Source organism: Natator depressus, chromosome 1 (assembly GCF_965152275.1).
Source record: "Natator depressus isolate rNatDep1 chromosome 1, rNatDep2.hap1, whole genome shotgun sequence".
NCBI lineage: Eukaryota > Metazoa > Chordata > Testudines > Cheloniidae > Natator > Natator depressus.
Genome location: NC_134234.1, coordinates 283,224,961 through 283,251,264, shown reverse-complemented (window position 1 = coordinate 283,251,264; position 26,304 = coordinate 283,224,961). Strand labels below are relative to the sequence as shown.

Below are 26,304 nucleotides of genomic sequence, written 5' to 3'. Positions count from 1 at the left end.
TTTTATGCCACTCAGAAGTTTTTAATAAAAATACTTCACTTTCTGATGCTGGAAGCACTTATTTGATTATTGTACTTTAAATACTTAAATAATCCCATTGGAATCCACAGGACTGTACATGTGAGTAAAGTTACGTTCTAGTTTGTGTTTGTGGCATCAAGGCCTTAATTTTCAATATAGTGTGTTTTGCTTTTGGTCTATAGCAGTTTTGTAAAATTCAAATAAGAGACTCTCTATCAGTATTGGCATTTAAAAAACCTCAAGATATAATTGATTATACCTAGTAATCTAAAGTTGGTATAGCAAAATTTTCATTATAGTTCTACGAAGCCCCAATCTGATTTAAATCAGTCACTTCAATTGCTCCACCCAGTTATGGATACTGAAAGTTTTAACAGTAAACTGCCAAAACCATCATGACATACTACTAAATCAGTTGAAGACATCTCCATTGAGCAGAACAACTGTCCTGTGCCAAATATATCAGAATATGTGAGGAAACCTTTGTTGAAGGAGTTCCATCTTCTAACATCGTAAAAGCCCATTTCACTATTTGTACTTTTTATATATTTTAATACAGTATCATTCTGAGCTCTAACTCTGGTAGAAAATTAAACACCCAACAAAGATAAATAGTCAGAATTCAATAGCAATACCTATACAAGGACATATGGTCTACATAATAGTGTGGTTGTATGACAAGCAGCAATGATCATGGATCAAAGAACCCATATGTAATGTACCTGTTGCAAGGTTAGTGAGCCTTTCAGATGGTTCACATCCCAGCTTTCACTTGTGCTAAGGTTCCTCCCTGATCATGTGACTGTTGGCCTCAGCAAGGCCTGGACTGGGCTAGAAAATATCTGCCTCTTGCTTCTTACTGTTAGTACTCTTGTAGCAAGGGGTCTGGAGCCAAGACTGGTGTGGTTCCGTGCTGAGAGAGAGCTGTAGAGGGAGCCATAGAGGTCTGCACTTAAGACACCTAGGAAGAGCCTGGGGAGAAGGTCTAAGAGGATACAAGGAGGTATTTGAAGTGCCCTGGGGAAGAGTAAAGTAAAGCAGTTTGGAGTGAACAATCACTTCATGGTTTTGGGTCCTAAGGCCATAGATAGAAGAGAAGCTCCTCTGTAATGCCACATGTAGGTTGTATGAAAACCCCTATAGTTTAGGGGAAGGACTTGGAGGAAGCTGTGGCCCACCGACAGCGAAGTACTTGTTTGTGAAAGGCTTTGTTGTGTTTTTGGTCTTTTGTTTACTCCAGAAAGGAACTTTTTGGTTTGGCTGCAGTCACAGGGAGCCCAGGACTGGTGGGGAAACCAATGCATGGCCATCCGGCTCAGACAAGGTAAGCTATATCCTTATGGTACCCAAATAAAGTGAAACAGACCTCTAGAAATAGGGCATCATACAATCACTCCACATCTCTCATTGTATACTTCCTAGGAAAGCCTAGAAGAATAGATATGTCTTGCATCATGCCTGGGAAGTTAACAGACTTGGGGTCTCTTGGACCAACAGGAGAATTGAGTTCGAGTCAAGAACACATTCTCAGTTGTAATTAACTTTTTTAATGAAGTGGCTGTGAGCTTGGTTGCCTCTGATTGCAGCTTCTGAAGCAGGTATCGGCAACCTTTGAGAAGTGGCATGCCAAGTCTTCATTAATTTAAGGTTTCACGTGCCAGTAATAAATTTTACATTTATAGGGGCCCCCGACGGAACCCCAGACTGGCAGTGGGCTGAATGGGGCTGGTGGCCAGGACCCAGGCTGGCAGCAGGCTGAGCGGGGCTGGTGGCCAGGACCCTGGCTGGCAAGGGGCCGTTGGCTGGAACTCCAGACCGGTAGCCTGCTGCCAGTCTGGGGTTCCCACTGCCGGCTCCTGCCAGCTGGGGTCCCGGCCGCCAGCCCCGCTCAGCCTGCTGCCAGCCAGGGTTTCCATTCGCCCAGGCAGGCAGCGGGCTGAGTGGGGCCGGCGGCCGGGACTCCGGCTGGCAGCAGCATGCGAGTAAAAATCGGCTTGCGTGCCGCCTTTGGCACTTTAGGTAGTCTGGGCCCAAGCATTTGGGCAGGGATTTTCAAAAGAGCATATATGGGAGTTAGGAACCCAAAACTCATTGAAATTTGGGCTTATGGCTCACTCACTTATGGTTTACAAGTCATAGCTAATGCCTTAAATTCCCTCTGGAGATTAATTTGAAGCCAGTGCAGCTCTGGGGGCATGCTAATATACTGTCTGTATAAAGCACTGCTTGTTTGTTTTCTGCAACTTAAATATCACCTCAGTCTTCATTGAGTCTCAGCTGGCTAGCACTTCTCCATCCCTCAGTCTCATAAATTAGGTAAGTAACTCAGCTGCTTCAAGTTCAGATGAGATTGAGAAATAAGTCTGGGGTTTAATATGAGCTACAGCAGATTTAGTACGCTATCTCACTAATTCTCCTAGCATCCTCGCATACACGCTGAACGTGACCAGCTGAGAATCCTGTAGCTCTGTAAATGAAAAAGCTTTGGGGAGCGGAGTTGTTATTCAGCATAATCAAAGTGACTCCATCAGTCACTGCTAGTGACTCCAGGCATGTGACCAAAATCTCACGATCAGTAGTAACAAAGGCAGTAAGCATCTAAAAAAATCTGCTTGTATAGTTGATCGTAATCCATCACCATAAGGAGATTTACCAACAAATCCATTCCAGTGACTGTATTATCTAGGCTTGAAACCAGGGATATTTGAGGATCCCAGATATAAAAATGCTGTCTATCTTCTCCCAAAAATATTTCTGTAGTTCCTCCATATTACCTTTCCTCAATGGTAGGCTTATGAGTTGTGCCTAAAGGGATGTGGAAATACCTGAAGTGAATTTAGAGGTACTTTACCATATGAAAAGAGAGTTGCCCATTCTTCAATTCAGAATTGTTAAGATGAAGTAATCAAGCAAGTAGAATTTTCCTTTTTGTACTTTACATTCACTAATCTGGTACCATATTTCTGTGTTGAGGGTTTTTTGAGTGGGGGTGGAAGGAAGGAAGTGTATGTTTTTGTATATTTTTCTATCATATTTTTTGTGAAGGAAGGTTTTATGTGAACTTCCTCGCAGCTATCAAAATCGGGAATAAATGTAAACTATTTCTTAAGTATACTGTGGAAGCTGCAATTTCGGATGCCTAGTGAAGGCAAGAGTGAAAGTTCCTAGGGTATATGAGAACCTTTCTGAGGCACTGGTTCTGCTACCTTTTGATGTAGACAATAAATGCTCAGCTGACTAGTTTCTAGGCTGGTATACTGATATGCAAACGGGACAAAATTCTACTGGTTCTCCTCTAACAGCAGTTGGCCACCATATTTTTATAGTTGCTGTTCTAAACTACTTTTTTAACTTCTTTAATATTGCTTGTACTGTTAAATGGCTGCTGTGCTCTATTTTGGAGGTAGCTGTCTTCCAGTAGAGGGCAAAATAATCACAATATAATTTGTAAAGCATCTTTTGGATCTATTTGGATGAAAAGTGCTATGTAAATAAGGTGTGAAATAACTTCTCTGAAAATAAAGTACAGTACAATGGTACATCAGGTGTTTAAAATAAGAAATTCTTATGAATGCTGAATGAAAGGGCCAAAAGTTGTTAACTGTATGCATATAATGCTCGTGGTGGCTATGAACTATAGAGCTATATAGTCCTGTTTCAGTACAGAGCTTTATGTCAAGAACTATTCTTGTAAAGCTTCAGAGGGGTAGCTGTGTTAGTCTGGATCTGTAAAAGCAGCAAAGAGTCCTGTGGCACCTTATAGACTAACAGATGAAGTGGGTATTCACCCACGAAAGCTCATGCTCCAATACGTCTGTTAGTCTATAAGGTGCCACAGGACTCTTTGCCGCTTATTCTTGTAAAATTTGCCTCCATCCAAGTGCAGTCCTATTAGGGGAAAAATTCTTTTCAAGCCATTGAATGGGAAAAAATTGTTACCTTCTTCCTCTATAAAAATGTGCTTGCTTGCTATTGTGAAGTATCTGAAATGTGTGGTTTTACTACTAAGGCTTAATTTCCTCTGTGAAGAATAACACAGAGAACTTTATGTTGTTTGCTTGAGAGAAGGGAGAGCGGAGGGATGAAAATCTTCCCCATGTTTGTAACCACCTTCATGTTGGTCATAATTGGACAGACGTAACAAATACAGAATTTCCAAAGGGACGGTCTGTTCATTAATGCCAAGTTTTACATAAATGCAGTTTTTACTGAGTCAAGTCAACATTTTTGAAGGCAGCCCTTTAAAGGTTTGGCTTTAATTTCAAAGCTGCTGAGCACCCACAGTTCCCATTGACTTTTTAACGATGTTGGAAGTGCACAGCATATCTGAAAAATCAGGCCAGTAGTTTCATTTTGATGGGCAAAGGTTTGACCAGAGCTTCCTGTTTATTCAGGTGAGAATACACTCTTACTTCAGAGAAAAAATAGTTTGGAGCATTTAATTTATCTGATAAACATCTCCCTACTAGTTAAGTGGGCTATACTCTAATTCCTAGATATTTGGAATTTTGTGTTGGTGCTGTCATTTTTGCATGGTATATAGTTTTTGATGCTTCTAATGCAACATAAATAAAAGTTAAAATATAGACAGTGACAATTTGAAGGGTACCATGCTGTTCACATATGTCTTGATTTGCCAGTTTGAAGGGTACCATGGTGTTACATATGTCTAGATTTGCTAAGTTTTAAAAAATGTATAAATGCCATTTCTGATATCAGAATTTAAATTTCTATCATAAGCCCTATTTTTCAGGAGTTTATAAATGGGGTTTCCAGTATTTGTTTGAAATGAAACTTTGTTTATATGGCTGCAGATTTGTGCAAACATCATAGAAAAATCTTATTAAGCAAGCCTAACAAACTGGATATTTTTATTTTATTTTTGCTGTAAGCTTAATATATTTTGGTCAAACTCTATTTGAAAAGTCTAAATTACAAAAAGTCCCAGTTTTTCTTAAATTTGATTAGATGCCTCTTGGTATCTTTCTAAACAGTCCTAGTTATTTTTTGTTTTTAAACAAAATGAGATACTGAACATTCATAGTAACTTTTAAAAGTAACTGCTCTGGGGGAGAAGATAAAGCCTTGATTTTATTCTTATTGGCAGTTGATCAGCAATAGATGATTCATCAACACAAAATACTTTAACAGGTCTTTTAGAATTGTTAAGATATGTCACCTTGGGTCTGCTTAATAACATCCCTATATTATAGACCAAGGTGTTTTTTTGTGTGTGGGTACTCTGTGCCATGTAACTGTCTTAAGAGAGAAACTACAAAACCTGTTTTAAAACATTTAAGGTTTCTGACACACATCCAAAGCAAACTATTTCAATGCTCCAGCCTTCTTTCTAGGTTGCAGTAAAAACAGTATGTAAAATCATAAATTTTTAGCAGATCCATGCAATACTGTTAAAAAATCAGTGAGATAAAGAAAAGAGATCCTTAATGTAGAATTTCCTGACTTAAGATTTTGACGTGAGTGTTTAGCATTTTAACATTTATTTTCATTCAACCCTTGTATGTCCTTAACCTGATCTTTTCTGTATGGTTGGAGTATCAGACCGCCCACAACCTCGGCTACAGTTTTGTTATAAATTTAATTTGTATTACCATAGGAATAGAAGAGTTTACCTTTTGATATGTGCATACTCATAATTACTGAAGCTTGTGTAACTTACAAAAGTTTCAATATTTTTTTGGTATACTGACTTTCCCTAAATGTCAATGCTGACCGAAAAACCACAACCCCAGCAAGTTGTTTGGGTGTGACTAAAGTATGTAAATATTAATCCTGAGTCACTTGGATTTCTTTTGAAGTATTGAAGATTATAGCAGGAAAACTACTCTGAAGTTAAGGTAGAAAAAAGAGCTGGTAATATAATGGTTTGCTCAGTAGCCCTCTGCAATATTTAGTCTGTGAGCTGTATTGAGTCTTTTGTCTTTTATAAAATGCAGTTGTTGGGTTGTTTCTGGAAATTCACAATATTTTGGCTTGGTTAGAATTGGTTTTATAACATATTTTCAACTTAAAATATAGTACTGGTGTTGCTTTTATTGAGTAATATCAACTGCTCTTGTTGCAGTACACAGATTATACAGAAATGGGTGTGATAAAAGAATAGCATATCACTGAATTTCCATTACAAAATTTGGTCCCTTCCTCATTCCTCCTTGCTGTCAAACCACCATCATCACCACACATTCTTCAAAATGGCCAGATTTCAGATAGTTTGATTTCCTTAACTGTGAATTTCCGTATTTTCAAAGGTTTGAGTTTTGTGTATGTTCTGAACACTGAATTTATGGGAATTTAACTTTTTTGCTAGCGCTAACATTTTTGAAATAGAATATATGCTTTGCAACATTAATTTCACTTGAACAAAACCTTTTTGTGGTAGGGGTATAAAATATGCAAGCTGCTCAGCTAAATTGTGAACAAAAGCAAAAGAAACTTGTTTCTGTAGTCTTTGGTATTCCTCTCCCTCTCGCCCCAATATGATGACTTGTTCCTCTGGATAAAATTTGGGTGCCTGTGCAAACTAGATGTTGTTCTACCCTGAAGTGTGAAAGATCATATAGCCTGTAATTATTTTTTCCTGTTTTTTAAGATTTCCCTTTGTTAGCAGAGGTCAAGGTTGCATTGCATGGTGTCCGCTCACTCACCTTGTGACTATAGACAATTAAATTTTTTTGAAGGGATCCACCTATCAGCGAACCAGGCAGAGTGACCCTTATGTCAGATGCCAGATGCGTGTAATGGTGGAGGCCCAAACAAATCCCAAGTTCAGTCCAAGGAATAGGTACGGGAGAGTGTGTGTGTGTGTGTGTGTGTGGCATCCACCAGCTGAAGTACTGTGTGCAGTTCCGAGCACCACATTTTGGGAAAGATGTGAACAAAATGGAGAAAGCGTAGAGGAGAGCAACAAAAATTATTAAGGTTCTAGCAGATTGAAAAAAAAAATTGGGCTTGTTTTGACTGGAGAAGAGATGAATGAAAGGGAACATAACCTCTTATGTACTTGAAGACTTGTTATAAAGAGGATGGTGATAAATTGTTTTCCTTATCCACTGAGGACAGGGCAAGAAGCAATGGGCAAATTGCAGTAAGGGAGATTTAGATTAGGCATTAAGAGAAACTTCCTATCTGTAAGGGTAGTTAAGCCCTGGAGCAAATTACCTAAGGAGGTTGTGGAATCTCTGTCATTGGAGGCTTTTAAGAACAGGTTAGACAAACACTGTCAGGGATGATCTAATCTAGATAATATTTAGGACTGTCTCAGCGCAGGGGACTGGATTAGATGACCTATTGAGGTCCCTTCCAGTCCTACATTTCTATGATTATATGACTGGAGGTTTGCAAGCACTTTTCCTTCCATGGATATAATGGGCTTGGTCTGGTTTTGGCAGTCAAAATGGTTGGTGCGGTTTTCATAAATCAGCTAGGAAAAACACGATTGGCCCAACTCCATAGAAAGTAACTCTGCTCTGCCCAGGACAGAAGTTTCCTTTCTCTGTGTATGCTACCACCAAAAGAGACATGGAACACCAAGGCTTATGTAAATCAATTTGATAGGCTGATGATTGACTTCTTTGCATCTAGAAACAGCAGTGAAGTGCCCTGTGGTCTCTTCATATGTCAGGACTGGGATGTGAGGAATTGAATGAACAGTTCTAAAACTGGGTGATGTCTCTGTCTTGCCACCTCTTCCACTACGCCTCAGGACCATACATGCATAGTAAGGAGAGAGCAGCAGTCATACTGTTTGCTTTTCTGGCTATAGAATTTATGGCTCTCTAGCCTTATGAACCTGCTGTGACCGTTTGGAATCTCTGTGTGAATTCATGAATTCCAGTTAGATTTTATGAACTCTTTATTCTGCCTAATGAATTTCCTGACTGTCTTTCACTATATCTCTTGCATCATATTTATTGTAATAAAGGGAGGGCATTGGCACATGGTGTATGCTCCTGAATGGGACAGTGGGGAAGGACCATCAGCAAATGAAAACTTTGCCATAGACCTGAGGAAGAGTTCTGTGTAATTCAAAAGCTCGTCTCTCTCACCAGCAGAAGTTGGTCCAATAAAAAATACTCACTCACCAACCATGTCTCTCTAATTTGACATAGCAGGACAGATAGTGAATGCTCAGTGTAACCTGTTCTTCCAGGTAAGCTGGGTAATCAAGCAATGGATCACTTGATGAGGGATTGGGAGTCACTGAAAGAGGTCACCTGACAAAAGAAACTGCAACTTTATAAAGGGAGGCCTTCTGACTGGACACTTTAGAGAGAGAAGTGAGCAGATCAGGACCCGAAGCAGGCAAGGTGAGTAGGAGTAGAGGAAGTATCCTGCTCCCCTGAAAAGGCAATACCATATCCCAAAGGGCTCTTGGAATTGTTAAGAAATCGAGGCAGGGTTTTGTTGTTTTTTCATACCTCTGTGTATCTCTTATATTTTCTCCAAGTGCATTCACTGTCACATTCCATGAATGGGGGAGAGTGAACTGGGAATGCAGCAGCTGCTTGTCAGTTTTGGTGCCAGTTTCAGGGCCTAGGCAATTGAACTATAGGATCTCTGCAGCCAAGAGGAGCGTCACTCACAGGTTCTGCACCTAGTGAGTGTGCCTAGAGGCACAGAACTAGAGAGATGGTGTCTGAAGTCTGCCAAGCCGCAGCAATCCAAGGGCACGTGGGATCATGGTTCCACCAGTAAACAAGTAAAACATAGCCTTGAGTTTCTCTAGGAGGTCTTAATGTAGTTATGAGTGTCCAGGGAAAAAGTCAAATCTCCATAGTGTATTATCAGCATGTTCAAGAAAATGAAGTTTTGTACAAATCCCATCCTTAAATGCTTTATTTGGGCAATGATCCTTATTCCATTCCCATAAGGTCATACAGAACGGCCTTGGAACCTGGTTCTGCTCCTTACAGCACTGCTCCAATTGAGTTCCTGCAGGAGGTGTCTTATTTCCTGTCCATTACGGAAGACCTCCCGATTGACACTACCTCCAATCATGAGGTGTGGGGTTTTTTGGTGGATTTTTTTTTTTAAAGTTAGGAGCTTTCTTGGATAAAACCCAGTATTGTACTTCTAATTCCAATCAGTAGTCCTTTCAACTGTCATAACATTAGTTTGCAGAATAAATCAAGAAATATTCTTCCTTTGGCTAAGCATCAAAGTCCAGTCCTTTGGAGCACTGAATCTCAGAGAAGAATAGTCATGTCTCTTCTATTGAGAATTCCAGGTGGCCACCTGGCCATGAACACAGAAGTTCACCTAATTCTATACATCTGTCATCCAGTCTTTAACCAATGCCATTTTTTGGCATAACTCACTCCACATCTTAATGCCAAGTGGAAGGTAAGGGGATGTATAAGCCTTATGTGCCTCGGTTACTCCATCTGTAAAATGAGGATAATGCTACTGACCACCTTTGTAAAGTGCTTTGAGATCTATGGATGAAAAGCACTATATAAGAGTTGTGTTATGTATTATTATAATATACTTCACTTTAGATTTCCATTTTTTAAATGATGATCCTGCTTTCCATTCTGGAGATGTGCTGCTTTGAGAATCCCATTGTAACAAATCTGTTGACTTCGGCATGATGAATAGGAGAATATATCTCCGCTTGTCTGAAAATTTTCTTCAAGTATTAAAGTCCACCGCTCTGGGCCACCTGGAGACAAACGGAGCATTCAGAATAGAGATGGAAATTGACGTCCAAACTTTTGAGAGAGTTTTCCACACTCTACAGTAGGAGAAATTATTGTGCTTTTTCCTAAAAGTATACTTAAGTATACTAAGGTGCCACAGGTACTCCTTTTCTTTTTGTGAATACAGACTAATACGGCTGCTACTCTGAAACCTTAAATATACTTACACAATTTGTAAATTAGGAAATGAGAACTGAATTAATCTGATTGTGGAAGTTCACAACAGTAAGGAACCTTAGTGGTGGAACGCTTTTGTTTCTAGTGACTGACAGTTCTGGTGCTGTTCCAGGAAGTACCTATTGCATCGGTTCTCAAACTTTTGTATTGGTGACCCCTTTTACATAGCAAGCCTTTGAGTGTGACCCTCACCTGCCATATAAATTAAAAACACGTTTTTAAATATTTAACACTATTATAAATGCTGGAGGTGAAGCAGGGTTTGGTAATGGAGGCTGACAGCTTGTGACCCCGCCCCCCAACACAATAACCTCGCGACCCCATGAGGAGTCACAACCTCCAGTTTGAGAACCTCTGACCTATTGTAACAGATTTTTGGACTTCATTATTCAAAGGAAGGAACTTTTCAGATAAGAACCGATAAATTTCCCTATTTGGTGTACATTTTTATGTTTATGTGAATTAAATGTTGCACAGTAATTCTCTCTTCTTACTCAATTGGAGCAAGTGATTTTATTTTCTCTAGATGAGGAGCTTGATTTTTTTAATGAGTTTTCCCCCTGCAGCTGGGTGGATTGATTTTAAATCAAAGCTATTTAAACCATCAGTTGTAATCACAATTTAAATCAGCAAGCAGGAAACCTCGATTTAAATAAACTATTTTAATCATGTTGTGCAGTATTACTTTTTTAGTTATTTTCCAAAGGAAAGGTTGATTCTCGTTGGTTAGTAACCATTAAAACATGTTAATTTGCAACTAATTACAGTTTTTACTCTAAATTTGGTGCTGCTTTTTACGAACCAGGAGGATACATTATATCTATACACTTTTATAGTTTAATATATATTCATGCACATTCTTAATTTTTATATTGCTAGAAAGTGATGAATGATGCATTTCTTTAATTTTTTATTCGTGATTTGTGTCAAGCGCTGGATGGAAATTCAAATTCAATTAATGCACAAAACGGAATTTTTAAATAAAACTTTAAATGTGCTGAATACATTAATTTATTAAAACATGTTTTGCATTTAAATTGATTTATTAAACAAAGGAAGTATTGTCTGTAGTTGGTGAATGGAACTGATTGTTTCTGGTCACTAGTCCTTCAAGATTTTAGAACTATTAGATCTCATCCTTTCACACCTACTTTTTACTCATAGCTTGGAAGGGGAAAACAAGCGTTCCTGATTTATTTATTTATTTTTATTAGCTCCCATTGGCTTCTTAACTTTGAACAAGCTAGTTAAAAAAATGGAAGAAAATATTCCTTCTGCATCTGCAGAAGAGTCCGCTGTTGTAACGTGGTTTAATATGTCAAAATGCTCTGGTTACCAGCTACTTAGTCAAAGTTTTCTACCAGACTTTCTTTAAAATTTTGACAGCGAACATGTACTGCTTTAATATATTTTTTATATATAACTTAATAGACTATAGTTAGTTCAGGCCTTAACATAAATTGTTTTAATTTCAAATATAATTTTAAATAAGTTTATTTTTTTAAAATCCAATTTAAATAAATCCAATTATTTTTTTTAAAATAATCTTCCCCCTCCCCCACAATCCACTTTACCAGGCAGTAATTAATCAGATTTGTTTGTTCTGGATTGGAATGTGTGACAATAGCAACAATCACCGTATTAGTTGAAAATATATGTTTAAACACTTTTTTTAACTCCTGCTATCATATCTTTGCACCCACAGAGGTATACTTTGAGTGATAGTCATACCATTATTTTATCATACTTAAGCCAGTATGTCATGAATCTGAAGTCAAAACTAGTAGTCATCAATCATCAATGGAAGGTAATCTCATGTTTTTAATTATACTGTACATATACATAGAATTTTCTTGTGTGTCATGCTTAACAAATATATAGTAAGAGTCTTTCCCTAGTAAATCTAGTTTTATACTGTTCAGGCCACCCCTCTACCCCCCCCAGCCACACAAATAACCTTGATAGAAGAACATTTATGAAGGTTTGAAAGTCAAGAATTTAGAAGTTAAGGAATGCCAGTATTTTGTCTTACTGATTTTACTCAAAACCTACAAGTGGTGTTGGGGTGTGTGCGCATGCGCACACATATATCGCTAGTCTGTCTCTAACCACATTTCTGTTGCTGACACCTTGTCTTCCTTCTGCATCCTTTGACTGTACAAAGAGGGTCCTCTGCCATTGCTTTTTCTTTGTCTGCTTTGCTACTGTAGCCATTTAAATTAAAGGGAGAAAAAATTGAAGCTACTGTCAACTCAAAGTTATTGAAACAATACAGTATAGATACAGATCTTCAAAAGTCTAGACTAAAGTGAATTCAGTGACTGTAGTTGTACCAGTTACCTAAGTCCTTTTTTCTCTAAATGCATCAGCTATTCATTTGGCACTTCTAGAATTGTGGTCTTCAGTGTTTTTATGTGCATACTATAGAATTTTAATATCTGTGTCAACTGTTTATCTGTAGAATTGCACATAAAAATCTCCTCGGTGCTGCTATTTCAACGTAAGGTGAACTTTCAGAAGTGTGATCAACTTAATAAATGAAACCCTTTCTAACATCAGTGGAAATTACAGCCTGCTTAACAGTAGCTGTTGCATACAACAAACTTTTACTGTCTGGGTATTCAAAGGCAACAGGTTACTGCTGTTGTGAGGAGAGGAGTGCAATAAAATGGGCCAGCCCAGTTAAACAGACCTAGATTGATGGAAAGCACTGCTCCTTAGAGAGCTAGATTTTCAGGGAATTTTGACTGTTGGCACAGCTCATCGATGAAAATAGTCACCAGTCTGCACGTCACCCCATTGATTTGCTGAAACCTCCATTTGTTATAGGGGAGCCAGTTGCTGCTGCAAGGTATCACACTCAGCTGAATCGGAAATTCCCTTAGGAGAAGGAACAGTGTGTTTTTCTCTTTTGAGAAAACACACAGGAAAAACATGTATAGATAGGGCAAGGGTAAGAAAGAGAAGGAAATTGAAGAGATTACTGTTCTCAATAGTTAGGTTTAAGGGATCAATTATTACATATATTATAGCTTAGTTGGAATATGCACTTCTTGAAACTGTTTCCTTATTTGTAATTACAGTGAGTCTTGATTTTTATTTATTACTGTCTGAGCACACTGTAATTGGCAAACTTGAAAATAAAGGCTTGGGCATGCAGTGTATATATTTAACTTTTATAACCTTGCTGCTTAGTGAAGACTTATGTATGAAATCTGTCCAAAATATATATTTGGTACTCTTTCAAGATATGTATGTATACATACATACATACATACACGCATGCTAACATTGCCTTCCCCTAAGCTAACAGTTTAATTTGGTCGTCCAGTGGCCACTTTTATGTTTAGTCAGTCTGAGAAGTCTAACAGTGGGATATTCCAAATCTTACTGAACACAACAACATATAAGGTAATTTAATGTTGCAATGCAGTCAGACTATTCAACCTTGCAAGGTAAAATTTGAAAGATAGCCTTTACTTTTATGCATCAGAATTCTTTAAAAAGCCTGCGTGTAGAAGTTCAGTAGTATTTTTCTTATGGTCTTTAAACATTTTGAAGCACGATAATGAAGCACAATTGAAGTTTCAATAATGTAGACTGTGTCAGATTCAGAGTGTTTAAGGTCAGAAAGGGCTATTATCTAATATAGTCTGAGCTCCTGGTTATCATAGGCTATTGCATTTAATCATTTACCCATTTATGGAGCTAAAACAGGGGTGGGGAACTTTAGCTTGTTTGGCTAAAACAGGTGGGGAGCTTACAGCCAGTGGGCCAGATCTAGCCCATTGGTTAATGTCATCCGGCCCATGGCAGACCCCCACTCCCTCCACAGGGCTGGAGCTGTGAGTGCCTGCTCTCCCCACCATGGGCTGAGGGTGGAGAAAGCCCTGAGTCTCTGTGTGCCCCCCCGCACCGGGGCTGGAGCCACAACCACCAGCTGGCCCTGCCGCAGGGGGAAGCCTCGAGCCTCTGCGCCACCCTGAGCCGGTAAGTGTTCCGCGATTAATTTCCCCAAATACGTTCTTTCTGAGTTCTTAATTACCAGATTGGACTGTTCCTCTCTATTTTGTTACCTCCCAGAGGTGTGAAACTAGTCCCCAGTTATCGGTTCACTTTGGGATATACACTCCACACAGTTTGCACATCAGAGACCTGCTTATGATAAAATTAAACAAAAACCTAATTTAATACAAAAACCACAGATTCAGAGATGAAATAATGAGGAAAAGCAAACATATACATTTATGCATAAAGTCAATGTTCAAGATGCAATCTCAGGCTTTACAATTTCATATTAGATAAAATCACTTTTCTAATAAGAGTTACCTATTGCCTTTAAAGTAGTTTCATAGCATAATTCTAATTATAAGAGGGATCCGCTGTTCATGGACAACCTTCTGCTTTGACTGTCCTCCCAAGTTCTGGATACTCTTTAGTTCAAACCCCTTCCATTTTAAAAGGTTTTACATTTTTTTCCCCTTTAGTCACTATAGACTGGGGTTTTCTTTTCAGTTTCAAGCTGTTCCTGTTTGCTTTGATGATTCCTCACTCTTCTTTTCTGCTCTGGACAATGTCTAGGTGCTTGCGGCTAGTCTCATTGGGTAGGAGAGGTAGCCCTTCCCTGTCTGATTGCTTCACAGAGCTGTTTTGAGGTGATGCTGAAGTTTATCACAGGTACCATTACAGGTGTGTGTGGGGTGGGGGGGTACACATACATTCACACCATCTGTATACATATCTCATGACTGTTAAGTTCCGTGCATTACAAGCTTTCATAAGAGTTTACTTGATGTACTTTTACAATAAAGTAGTTGGTTTAGCTGCTTACTTTTGGAGATTTAAACCTTCTGATCTCCCCTTGGTGTCTGTACCCTGATTATCATAGTTGTCTTTTTAGAAAACATAATGTTTTGGTTTTTAGTTTTTTGTGTTTTTAAAAGACTCTTACTCTTAAAGGTGCTACCGTGATGCCATGGGGTGTAAGCAAAGGAGCAGCTCTGTCTCCATTTCTAACACATTTGAACATTTTGGGGTTGGCAATACTGTCTAGAAATCTATTGCCAACAGCTCATTTGCTCATACTAGTGACATTCACATGGGCTATAATATTGTACATCTCCTGTGAAGACATTATAAATCGTTATTGGCCTCCTTCACAAAATAATACAAAACCAATGTACATTTCTCACCTGACAATGTTCAGCTGGAAAAGGCTACATGCAGTGGTTTCCTAGTAATTGCTGTTAGATTAGTGTACTTAGTTACTAAAGACAGCTAATTATTCCAGTTAAAATCACTGTGTATTTTGAATGCTGTTTAAATTTGATTTTAGGATCTCTGAACCTATATTTGCTGATGAATGGTAAAACATGTTACCTAAATTGTCGTTCGTTCTAATAGATGGAGCACTAGATCTGGGTATCTCTATCAAAAGCAGAGAGAGAAATCTAGTCAACTGTCTCTATTTTGAGTTTTCCTGTCTCTTCATTAGAGCCTTCTATTTACAAACAAAACCAGTTAATTCTGTTAAATGTTTGATCTGTCATAACGTAAGATATACTGGCTTTCACAATTGTGGTACTGAGTCATCAATGAGTGAGGCTTAGCACCACGCTAGTAACCTACAGATGTCTCCCTTGAGAGCTACCTAAAGTAGTGTCTGTGGATCTGCCTACTAGAAGAAAGGGATTTTTGAGATAAGTATACACATTTTCCTATTCCAGTTAGCACATGGTCGGTAAATTGATATAAGATCCATGGTGATACTTTCCATTTCCAACTTGATTACTTTGATCAGAATCTCCCCATCAAAAATAAACAATGTGTTAAAAGAGCAAAACCCTTCCTGGTTTCTCATGGTCTTAGTTATATTTAATATCAGTGGCTTTCCTGGTGGACTGAAAAATGTTCTGGAGTGTGAAAAGGTGTGGATATTAAAATAATGACAAGAAATTTCTTTTAATTGAAACAATTTTAGTTTTAACTGGAGAGCTTTATTTCAGAAATGGTAATAAAGATAGAAGCTAAGGGCTTGTCTGCACTAGCGAGCTTACAGCAGAGCAGCTGTGCTGCTGTAAGATGGCTCATGTAGCTGCTCTAAGCCGATGGGAGAGAGCTCTCCCGTCGACATAATAACACATCGCCATGAGCCATGGTAGCTATGTTGGCAGGAGAAGCTCTCCCAACGACGTAACTGTCCACCCCTGCGCTTCTGTTGGTGTAATTTATGTTGCTCAGGGGGTGTTTTTTCACATGGGTGGTGTAGACAAGCCCTAAGTCAATGAGTGAGTCTACTTTTGATTGTAAGCTCTTGAGGCAGGGGCAGTCTTTGTTCTGTTTGTACAATGCCTAGCATAGTGGGGTCCTGGTCCAGGACTAGGACTCCGAGGTGCTACAGTAATACATACATTAACAGTAATTCATCATATATGCATACTGCTGCTATGCTTTCTCACCTAGAATAGTGTATATATAGAAGAAAATTACTCTTGAACTTCTAAATTGAAGTCTGAATTTTGTCTAAATTTGACTTGATTTATGTTCAGCATTCTTTTGGATCTTATCTTTGTTTATTTCTTTTCTTGAATTAATGTATAGCTAACTGAATTCTAGTATAATTATTGGACCATGTCATCTAGTTTTAAATTAAAAAAAAATGCTGGTATTAAATGGGTGTGTTAATGTTAGGCACATTTGAACTTGTTTCTTTGAGCAGACTGCAGTGCAAACACTTATTACTCTGTGTGTATGTGTGTGTATGTATGTGTATGTGTATATATATATATGCAGGCTTATGTTTTTTTAAAAAATACTTTTACTACTAAAAATATTTTAAACCAGTGTGTTAGGTCTTGAGTCGATTAAAACAAAAGTCTGGCATCTGCTTTGCTCCAAACTCTTTGTCTTCAGTCATATGATCACATTGCTGAAGCTGTGGGAGCTATTTTGTGTGGAACTTGGGGCAACTTTTAATAATGCCCTTAATATGTAACCGACTTATTGTTCAAAAAAAGCTTGTTTAATTGGAAACCTCTAAATTTTCTGGAAAGTGACTGTCATAAAAGAAAATTGCACCCACTTTGTTCATTCCCGTGGCTGAAAATTCAAAAGATGAAAGGATCATTATGAACCAAGTGTGAAACTTGTTTGAGAATAAGTTTTTAAATATAAATTCTATTCCCCTTTTCATCGAGACAGCAACCAAAAATAGCAAAGCATCAATCATACGTTATTAGGAAGAGACATATGAGCAGTGGAAGCAAATGAGGTTTGGGCCTCGACGGTGGAGTGTACTTTTGCCAACTCTTGCAATATTTGGTATTTTTCTTAAAGCCCCAGCTCCTGGAATCATGTAATTGATTACATGAAAATCTCAACATTCATTTAAAAGAAAAGAAAAGTATCTAGCTCTCCTGGTTGCAGAGGAAAAACTAGAAAATGTGACCGTAAAGGCTCAAAAAACAGATGGTAAGTAAAAAGACCCCAAATTTTATTGTTTTAAACCAATCTCATAACTGCTGGGGGACCTAACTCATGATTTTTAGTGCCTTTTGGAACTGGGAGTATGATGTGTGAAGCTTCAATTTGATGCAAAAGAAAAGGGGATTTGAAGAGGCAAATTAGTGTATTGACTATGTCAATCCTGCATAAATAGGGCCCGACCAAATTCACGGTACACTTCAGTAAACGTCACAGTCATAGGATTTAAAAATGGTAAATTTCATGATTTCAGCTATTTAAATCTGAAATTTCATGGTGTTGTAATTGTAGGGGTCCTGACCCAAAAAGGAGTTGTGGAGGGTAGGGGTCGCAAGCTTATTGTAAGGGGGGTTGCACTATTGCTACCCTTACTTCTGGGCAGCTGCTAGCTGGGAGCCCAGCTCTGAAGGCAGAGCTGCTGCCAGCAGCAGCATAAAGTAAGGAGGGCATGGTATGGTATTGCCACCCTTACTTCTGTGCTGCTGCCTGCAGAGCTGGGCCCTCAGTCAGTCGCCGCCACTCTCCGGCTGCCCGGCTCTGAGGCAGCAGCGTGTGGTATGGTACAGCCACCCTTACTGCTATGCTGCCGCTGGCGAGGCGCTGCCTGCAGAGCTGGGCAGCGTCCAACAGTCACTGCTCTCCGGGCGCCGAGATCTGAAGGCAGCACCAAAGACGGAGTGGCAATACTGCAACACCCCTAAAATAACCTTGTGACCCGCCTCCCCCACAATTCCCTTTTGGATCAGCACCCCCAATTTGAGAAATGCTGGTCTCACCTGTGAAATCTGTATAGTAAAGTGTAAAAGCGCACACATAAGACCAGATTTCGTGATCTGTGACACGTTTTTCGTGGCCGTGAATTTGGTAGGATTCTGTGCATAAATCCATGCAGATGATTTGATATTTAAATTTATTTTAGGATTTCTTTTTCTTCTGGTTAACTAGGTCCGTCTCTTCTCCCAATACCCTCTGGGCCCAGAACTATATTGAAGAGACCCCCACATACTATGGTGGCTCTAGGACCCAGGTGGTGCCTCCCCTCCACCCCACCATCGAGATTGGGGGGGTTGTAGAGAGGAGCCAGCTAGAGACTCCAGATGGTAGGATAAGGAACAGCTAAGCTCTTTGGGGTAGGGACTGTCTTCTAGCATTGTGTTTCTACAGTGCCTAGCACCATAGTGCCCCATTCTTGGGTGCCCCTTAGGGAGTGCCGTAATAAACACAATTAATAATAATTTATTATTAAACCAGTATTGTGGAATGTTGGAATCTGGCCTACATTTTGATTCTGGGCTTCCACACCACCAGACACATGAATGATGTCACCTCTTAGCCATAGAGTTGCTCTGAGTAGTGGCTTAAGAAATGCCAGTTATAATTAAAGCTTTATTTTTCTAAGTAACTTGAGTTTGTTCATGCAGAACTTTTCTTACCTTTTGAACTTTCAAACTGCTGGACTGAGGAAAATGAGCATCATTTTCTTTTATGCTTGGGACTATAAAAGGATTCTTCAATCCTTCTATGCAACCTAAATTGGCTGCATAGTTGAGTATGTTTAAAGGCTATTTTTGAGTAATAATCATATTTAAATAAGCTGTTTTTAGCCAATTGCCATCTAATTAGATGTTCTTTGGATTGAATATGAAAATAAGTGCTGTTCTAACTAGAAAACTGTACTTCACTGTTTTTCTTAGTGTTGCTTGTCCCATGATCCAGACTTTTTCAGACTACTTTTTTGTTTGTTTAGAAACCATGCAAATCAGAGGACAGTTACTCTGTATACAAGTAAATATTTAGTCCAAAAATTCTTCTCTTATGGGCTTAAATTTCAGCTTTTAAATGTTTTTCATGAATCAGGAACTGCAGTGGAAAAGGTTGTCTCATATCCCTCCCCTCCCCCCGGAGTTTCCTTGCTGGTTCTGCACCACCTGTATCTAGTGTCATTGTGAATGCATCTTTCATTGTAGTACAAGATGGTGTGATGGCATCTTCCATACATCTTTGTTATGTATGGAGGGTTGGAATAATACTGTTGTGATGTTGTCCAGTGGGGGGCATTTGTTTATGGTACTCCTTAAAACTAACATAATGGTATTGTTTCTTTGTTTTAGGCCTGGATGTTATGAGTATAAGCCAGGAAGGAACAAATTTGTTCTGAGGTGTGCTCGCAGAATGTTTTGGTCAGGTACTTAAGAATTATTTGCGTAGCCCTCCTGGCTAGTATAAGATAATTAGGTTTAATTGGGGCTTGGGTTTCAACAAGCTGGCTGGGAGTCGGTCCTAATAAGACTGAGGTGATGCTGGTTGTTTGAGAGAAGTAGTGAGTAGGTATGAATGGTGACTGCCTTCATGATTGAGGCATCTTGCCTGTTCCTAGTCAATGAAGAGCATAATTTCAGGGTATTACTGGATCCCTATTAGTTCCTGGAATTCCAAGTGGCTTTGGTAGCCAGAAGTGCCTTTTTTGGTGTCTGCAGTAACTGATTATCTGATGTGGACCGTGCTGTAAGCATCCGTGCTTTTGTAGCCTCTAAATGAATGCGTTCTATCTACAGCTACCATCTGAAAATATCTTAGATATTACAGCTGACACAGAATGCAATGAGTTGTCTCTTTGCTTACTTATATTAAGTGAATAGAACATAAACTTGAACGCTGGCTGTATTATTTAGCTGGTGCTTGTAAACTAATTTTTGTACTATTTTAGCATGTCCTCTCTGGCTTGCTGCCATGGGCTGACAGCAGGAGTCAGAGAACAAATGCTAAATAGCAGCTATGAAACTGACAAGAATGACAGTTTCACTGCTAGTGGGCTCCCTGTTGTGAAGCTGAGCCCTGCCCCTCATCAGTCTCACAGTTTAAGCTGTCAGCTATGGGCGGGGCTCCTGCTTTGAGCCCTGCTGCCAGGGCAGGGAGCCGGGCTCGGGCTTTCTCCCCTTCCTCACTGGGAGGTGGCAGCGGGGCTCCAGGCTGCCAGCCAACAAGCGATATAAGTAACAGTGTCTGCATGGACACTGCGTTACCCTAACTACGTGGACCTAAGCACTACGCTTCTCAAAGAAATGGAGTTATTAGATTGATGTAGTGGGCAACTTACATCGGTGGGAGCACCATTCTAATGTAAACACTTACATAGTTAGGTTGAGTAAGCTGACTTACGTCAACCGAACTCTGGAATGTGGACCAGGCCTGAGTACCTTTCCCAGGCCTGAAGAAGAGCTCTGTGTAGTTCAAAAGCTTGTCTTTAATCAATAGAATTAGGTCCAATAAAAGATATTACCTCCCTCACCATGTCTCTCTAAAGTTACTATTTGTTAATATGTACATTATTTTGTTAATTACATTACATTACTAACTTTGATCAAATTTTCATGTGTGTACATCTGTTTTAATTTTGGCATATGTATTCTGTACAATAGTTCTATAGGGGATAAAACATGGTTTTAAACTGCTTAATAAACAAATGCTTAGAATAAATAAAACATTGGATAAGACACAGAACCTAATTTTATTTTTAATAATAAAGGCAGAAAAGTGAAATTAGAGGGCTTTGAGACCTTACGTTACTTTTGAAGTATTTTGCAGAACGTTAACACCCACTACCAAATTTAATTTTTATCCATATGAAATGTTAGAAAAACAAGCTTTTTTTTTCTCTCTTCACCTGCAGAGCAGTTAATTATTATGCACCCCCTTAAAAATAGCAAATAAGGAAATCCCATCTTGCCAAGAATAAAATTGGGTCAATTAGAATAGCAAGGTTATTTCAGTTCAAGATTATAGCACGTTTCCAAGTGAATAAGCAACAAATGAAAGTTTGCAGTTTTTGACATATTCTTCTCTACTCTTTTCTCTCTCCTCCCCCCCCGCCCCCCCCCCCCCCCCCGGTCCTTTACCAGCTAAGAACTGGAAACCTTTGCATCTCATAGTAATATATATTGGACTGTGCAGTAACCTTCTTGGAATGTTGGACTGTCCAGCCAATGAAAGGGATGTGTGTGTGTGTGTGTGTGTGTACACACACACCCTTCCTCAACCCTGAATTGCTTTATTTCTTTAAAAAACGAGGAGTCCCTGTGGCACCTTAGAGACTAACAAATTTATTTGGGCATAAGCGTTTGTGTGCTAGAACCCACTTCATCTGCATGAATCTGATGAAGTGGGTCCTAGCCCACGAAAGCTTATGCCCAAATAAATTTGTTAGTCTCTAAGGTGCCACAGGGACTCCTCGTTGTTTTTGCTGATACAGACTAACACGGCTACCACTCTAAAACCTTTATTTCTTTAGTAGCTTGTGGTGATACACACTAATGCTAAGGTCTGCAGCTCTGTTATAATGGGTATTGCAGCTTAGGGACAGAACCAAATCTGTCAGAATTGACAGCAGGTGAATGTCCTACCACAGTAGTTCACTACAGCTTTATTTGCCTCCACAGTGACAGGCACAAACAAGCAGATCTCTCTGCTTCAACGCTTTTTCTAAGGAAAACGCTAAACTTTATTTCAGTTTTCTGACTATTTGGCTCAATAATTTGGCTGATTAATTCCCAGCTGGTTGCCAGGGCTGAATTTTCTCACAGTGCAGTTGGGTGAATGATTCGCAGCACCTGGTTACATTGTTCACCTTCATGGAGTGTAACATGGAATATTAATGAAGAAAAGACCAGATTATTTCTGTGGCATATGTGCATACATATACATAGGAAAATTCTTCCACTGGGGAGGAAGGCCAGCAGAGTACCTTTTTAACCACGGTCAGGTCATCTGCAGCTGTCCTAAACAATAGTTTATATACCCCTCCTCATTTTCTCTAGTAAAATGTAATAGAGGGATGGGGGGAAATATTGGGCTGTCATCACCTGCCGCTTCTGTGGATTGCCATAGGCTAACTACTGGGCTGTCATTTCCAACTGACTCTGTGGGTCACCACACTTTAACGTCCAGGATATTGTCCCCAGCGTCTGCCTTCCCTTCCAACCTGTAAGCAGCTGGCCGTGAAGTAATGAGAAGGCCAGTAACCCAGGTGTGGAAAAACAAATAGGCAGTAGGAGGCCCACCATTTCTTTCTAGTCCCACTGTACACCATTTTATTAGGCCAGACGCCAGTCCATATTCAACGTGGTATCACTAATGGAATTAAACATGGCTGTCTTTCCTGGTGACCAGGGTTCAACATTTCTAAGTGGGGAAGACTTTCCTTTGAAAGTCTGGTGTACAGGCCCTTCGTAGGCAGCCAAGACCAGGCAGGCATCACCTCCGCCCTTTCCTTTAGTTATGAAAGCTCTGAGGTGGCATCATACCAACCGAATAAAAGAGAAAATATTCTGAACTGCTGTCTGACACTGTAAGTGCCTCCACATGCTTTCACAAGGAGGGATAGTATTGCAGGTATGGTCCCTCTCAACCTAAAGATCTTATGACCTAACTGGGTTTTTCCTGGGAAACTGTGTGGGTTACAAATGTTACAAGGGGCTTTGAACCTTGAGATTAGGCACTCAGGCAAATGAGTTTCTAAGTCTTAGTGCTACAATGGGAAGCTTCATGGAAAGCTGAGGCTTCTCACAGTAATTGGAAATGTCTGTTTACAATTTTTGGCTCCTGACAAACACTATAGAAAGAGATACATGTAATATAGCTAGTTGAAACTGTCTCTGAAGTACACAAGAGGAAAGACCACTCTGCAAGTTGTAACTAGAATAAGTACAGGGTGCTGAGGTAAAGTCAGCAGTGGCTCTCAATTGGCAGACAGAGAAGGGGGAACCAATGGATGGAAGGAAAGAGAAGGGTAACATGCTGAAAGAATTCATAGATACTGGGTTTTTTTTATAGTACATATCAAAATTACACTGCCTTATTTTTGGTAAATTCTGCTGCATTTACTGAATTTTCTAATAAGAGGGTAGAACTAACATTTAAAAAACCAAAGATCTACTGTGGTTTTAAAAGACTGTGCAGACTCTGCTCAAAAAATTAAAACAAAGTTTTTAAAGAATCTTTATAAAAATGTTTGGATGAGTAATATTCAGCCATTAAAATATAAAAAATAAGTCTTTTCATGCCACTTTTATTATGAGATTTGGCACTCAAGTGGCCTTGGAGAATCTGCATGGGCTGTGGGCTCAAGTTTGGGAGGCATCTGACGTAAAAGTATTGGAGAGCTAACTCACTCTTTAAGTCTTTGCAGGCCATGCCCCCCGCACCCCCCAAATAATTAACTTTAGGCTCCATTGTTTTGCCCTGATAAGTGTAACCTACTCCCTTCTCCCTACTTCTTGTCTCTCCTCCCTCACAATTTACCTAAAATGCGGCTTCTGAAGTATAATATACTACTTCCCTTTCTCCAGCCATGGCGCTCGCTACTTGAATCCTATCACTGCCTCTCTTACTGCAGAATATTCATGCTCCTTGTCTTCACGTAAACCTCCACTATAACTTCCTCCTCCCTGTAGTCTGCTCACTGCTTCCTTCTTTTCTTTCTCCCACTCCTTTGATTTTATGGGTTCATTTCTGCTACCCCTATATTTGGAACAGTCTGCCAAAAGCTTCTTCTCCTTATCCCTTCTTAAAACTTACTTGCTTCCAGGAAGTCAGCATATGTCAACCCTCATCTATGCCAGGAAGATGATTTTTTTTTTTTTTTCCCCTTTATAACCTAAGGTTTGAATTTAAACTGATATACCTATACTGGTATCATCCTTTGTGTGGATAATCATCTTCTGGCGTATGAGTGGCTTTTTTTCAGTTTAATTGTTTGCTTGGGAAAGGGTTTAAGCTAAACTGAAAAGAGAAATTCTGATACCAGAATAATACTGTCCATACAGGGATACAAGCTATTTAACTGCATTTGTTTTCCCTGGTAAAATTTTCCTGTGTAAGGAAGGTCTTAATTTTCTCACCAGCATTCTCTGTTGGTTGACCTTTAACTGGATGGTTTTGGTATATTTAGGATTTTCTTTCACTGCAGATGGGGGAAATGAAAAAAAATTGAGGTCATAAAAATATCTAGGTAGCTTGAATTAGCTGGTAGATTACTTCAGCATATACATAGTTCTTTATTTCTTTCAGATATTCACCTAAACCAGCCACTGTGTCCTGAGGCATGAGCTCCAAGGAGAAAATGTTGCACTTTACATATAAATTATCATGTTATATTTGAAGAGGACCAAGAATTTCCAAAACTAAAATAATTTTAATAGTGCTTCCTTGGTCAAACAAACCTCAAAAGCCAACATTGAGGTTTCTCTTCTGGCCTCTTCTTTCAGAAAGATATAGTTTAAACTGACAAGAATTCAGAGGAGACTAATACAGTGATTAGGAGTCTGGAGGGATTGTTCTATGAATGAAGATTAAAATAGTATACACAGGTGTGGACTGGCTAAATAATTATATCAGATGGGGTGGACCTGGACATATTGGTCTATAAGTATCTTGAAGATGTGAACACCAAGGAAAAAGAGTAAATTGTTCAGAGTGGCACAAAGGAGTGGAACAGGGCATAGTGTGACTAAATTAAGCAAAGGAAAATTTAGACAGAATATTAGGAAAAACCTTCCTAACAGAAAGATGTATTTGATTATGGAAAAGTCTCCCAAAATAAGTTGTGGAAAGATCATTGAGACTGTTAAAACTAGACGTACAGAGGACTGAAAAACAAAATGCATGGAACAATCCTACGCTACAAAGGAGGGATGGGCTACATGACCTAATTGGGTCTCTTCTGTGTCTAATTACTGGGACAATAGTGTGGCTTAAACAGCTCAAAATCCTCTTGGAGTTGATGTCACCTGACTCACATAGAGGATGGACCAGTCCAGCAGCCTACAATGGTGTAATCAAATCACAGGAAAGAATTGATTATATTTTATAAATTGTGTTGTGCATGTTCCCCCAGTTCTCACAACAAACTTGTCTTTAAGATTAATTTAGATTTCCTGCTTCATATATAGGATTTATTTTAATTATTTCTATTTTTATCCCATTTAATTTTTATTATTTGTATTGTGGTACCATCCAAAAACTGCATTCAGGATCAGGGTCTCGCTGTGCTAGGTGCTTTACAAACACAGGACTCCAACCTGCAAGTAGTTATTTCCCCAGTCCTGTACTGAGGAAGTAAATGGGGACTCCACATGTGGTCTCTGGGTGTATAAATGTGAGTAGCTGTAGGGTCCTGTGTCCAGTTCTGGTGTCTACATTTTAAAAAGGATCTGAAAAATAGAGGGTGCATAAAAGAGCCATATAAATTATTTGGGGGCTGGGCTTTACAGTGAGACACTTTTTATATAGTCTTTTTTTAATGAGTTTTTAAGTCTTGACCCGTCTTAGTATTTGTCTTGCCATTTTATATTTAATCTTATCCTTATCTAGCTGTTTGAAGTATACCCTTTTTAATGTAACCCTTGTCTTTTACTATTGCATATTTTACCCAAGTCTTTTCTATTTTTAAATTTTGTTTTGAACTCTTGCCTGTTTTCAAGGTGGATGACAGATGAATGATGAAAAGTTTGTTGCTGCTGAAGGTGTTTGAATTGCTGCTGAACTTGATAGAATGCAAGGTAAATCAGAAGAGTAGATTAATAAAGTCCAGAATCAAGGTGCTGTGCCACTGGAGAAGCCGTGGCCTTTGAAAATTGTCCTGTAGTATATTGCCTATGTCGTACTGAAGTATGATGGAATAAATGAGTGAGTGCTGTGGATCTGAGGACTTTAATAGAAACACTGTGTATTTTAAGTAAAATTTTAAACAAATAGACCGGTGAAGATTGAAAATTGTGTTTAACATAGAGGAACTTCTGTGTTGCTATTGAATAGAAAAATTCATATCCAGTTCTCCTCTCAAATCCTTGGAATTCTGAAATGAAAAGAATGGTTACCTCTTTTACCACCTGAAGATATGCCAGAATGT

General features: G+C 39.1%; 1 protein-coding gene across 2 annotated transcripts in view; it reads left to right on the top strand.

Annotated features, from left to right (window-relative positions):
• Positions 1–26,304, top strand: part of FRS2 (fibroblast growth factor receptor substrate 2) — a 79,504-nt gene that overhangs the window by 17,551 nt on the left and 35,649 nt on the right. The window contains exon 2 of one of the 2 annotated variants that reach the window (XM_074942067.1): positions 25,877–25,954. The exons of the other annotated variant lie outside the window; for it this stretch is intronic. The gene's annotated coding sequence lies outside the window, so the exon portion shown is untranslated. The remainder of the gene's footprint in view (positions 1–25,876; positions 25,955–26,304) is intronic. 2 annotated transcript variants of the gene reach the window in all.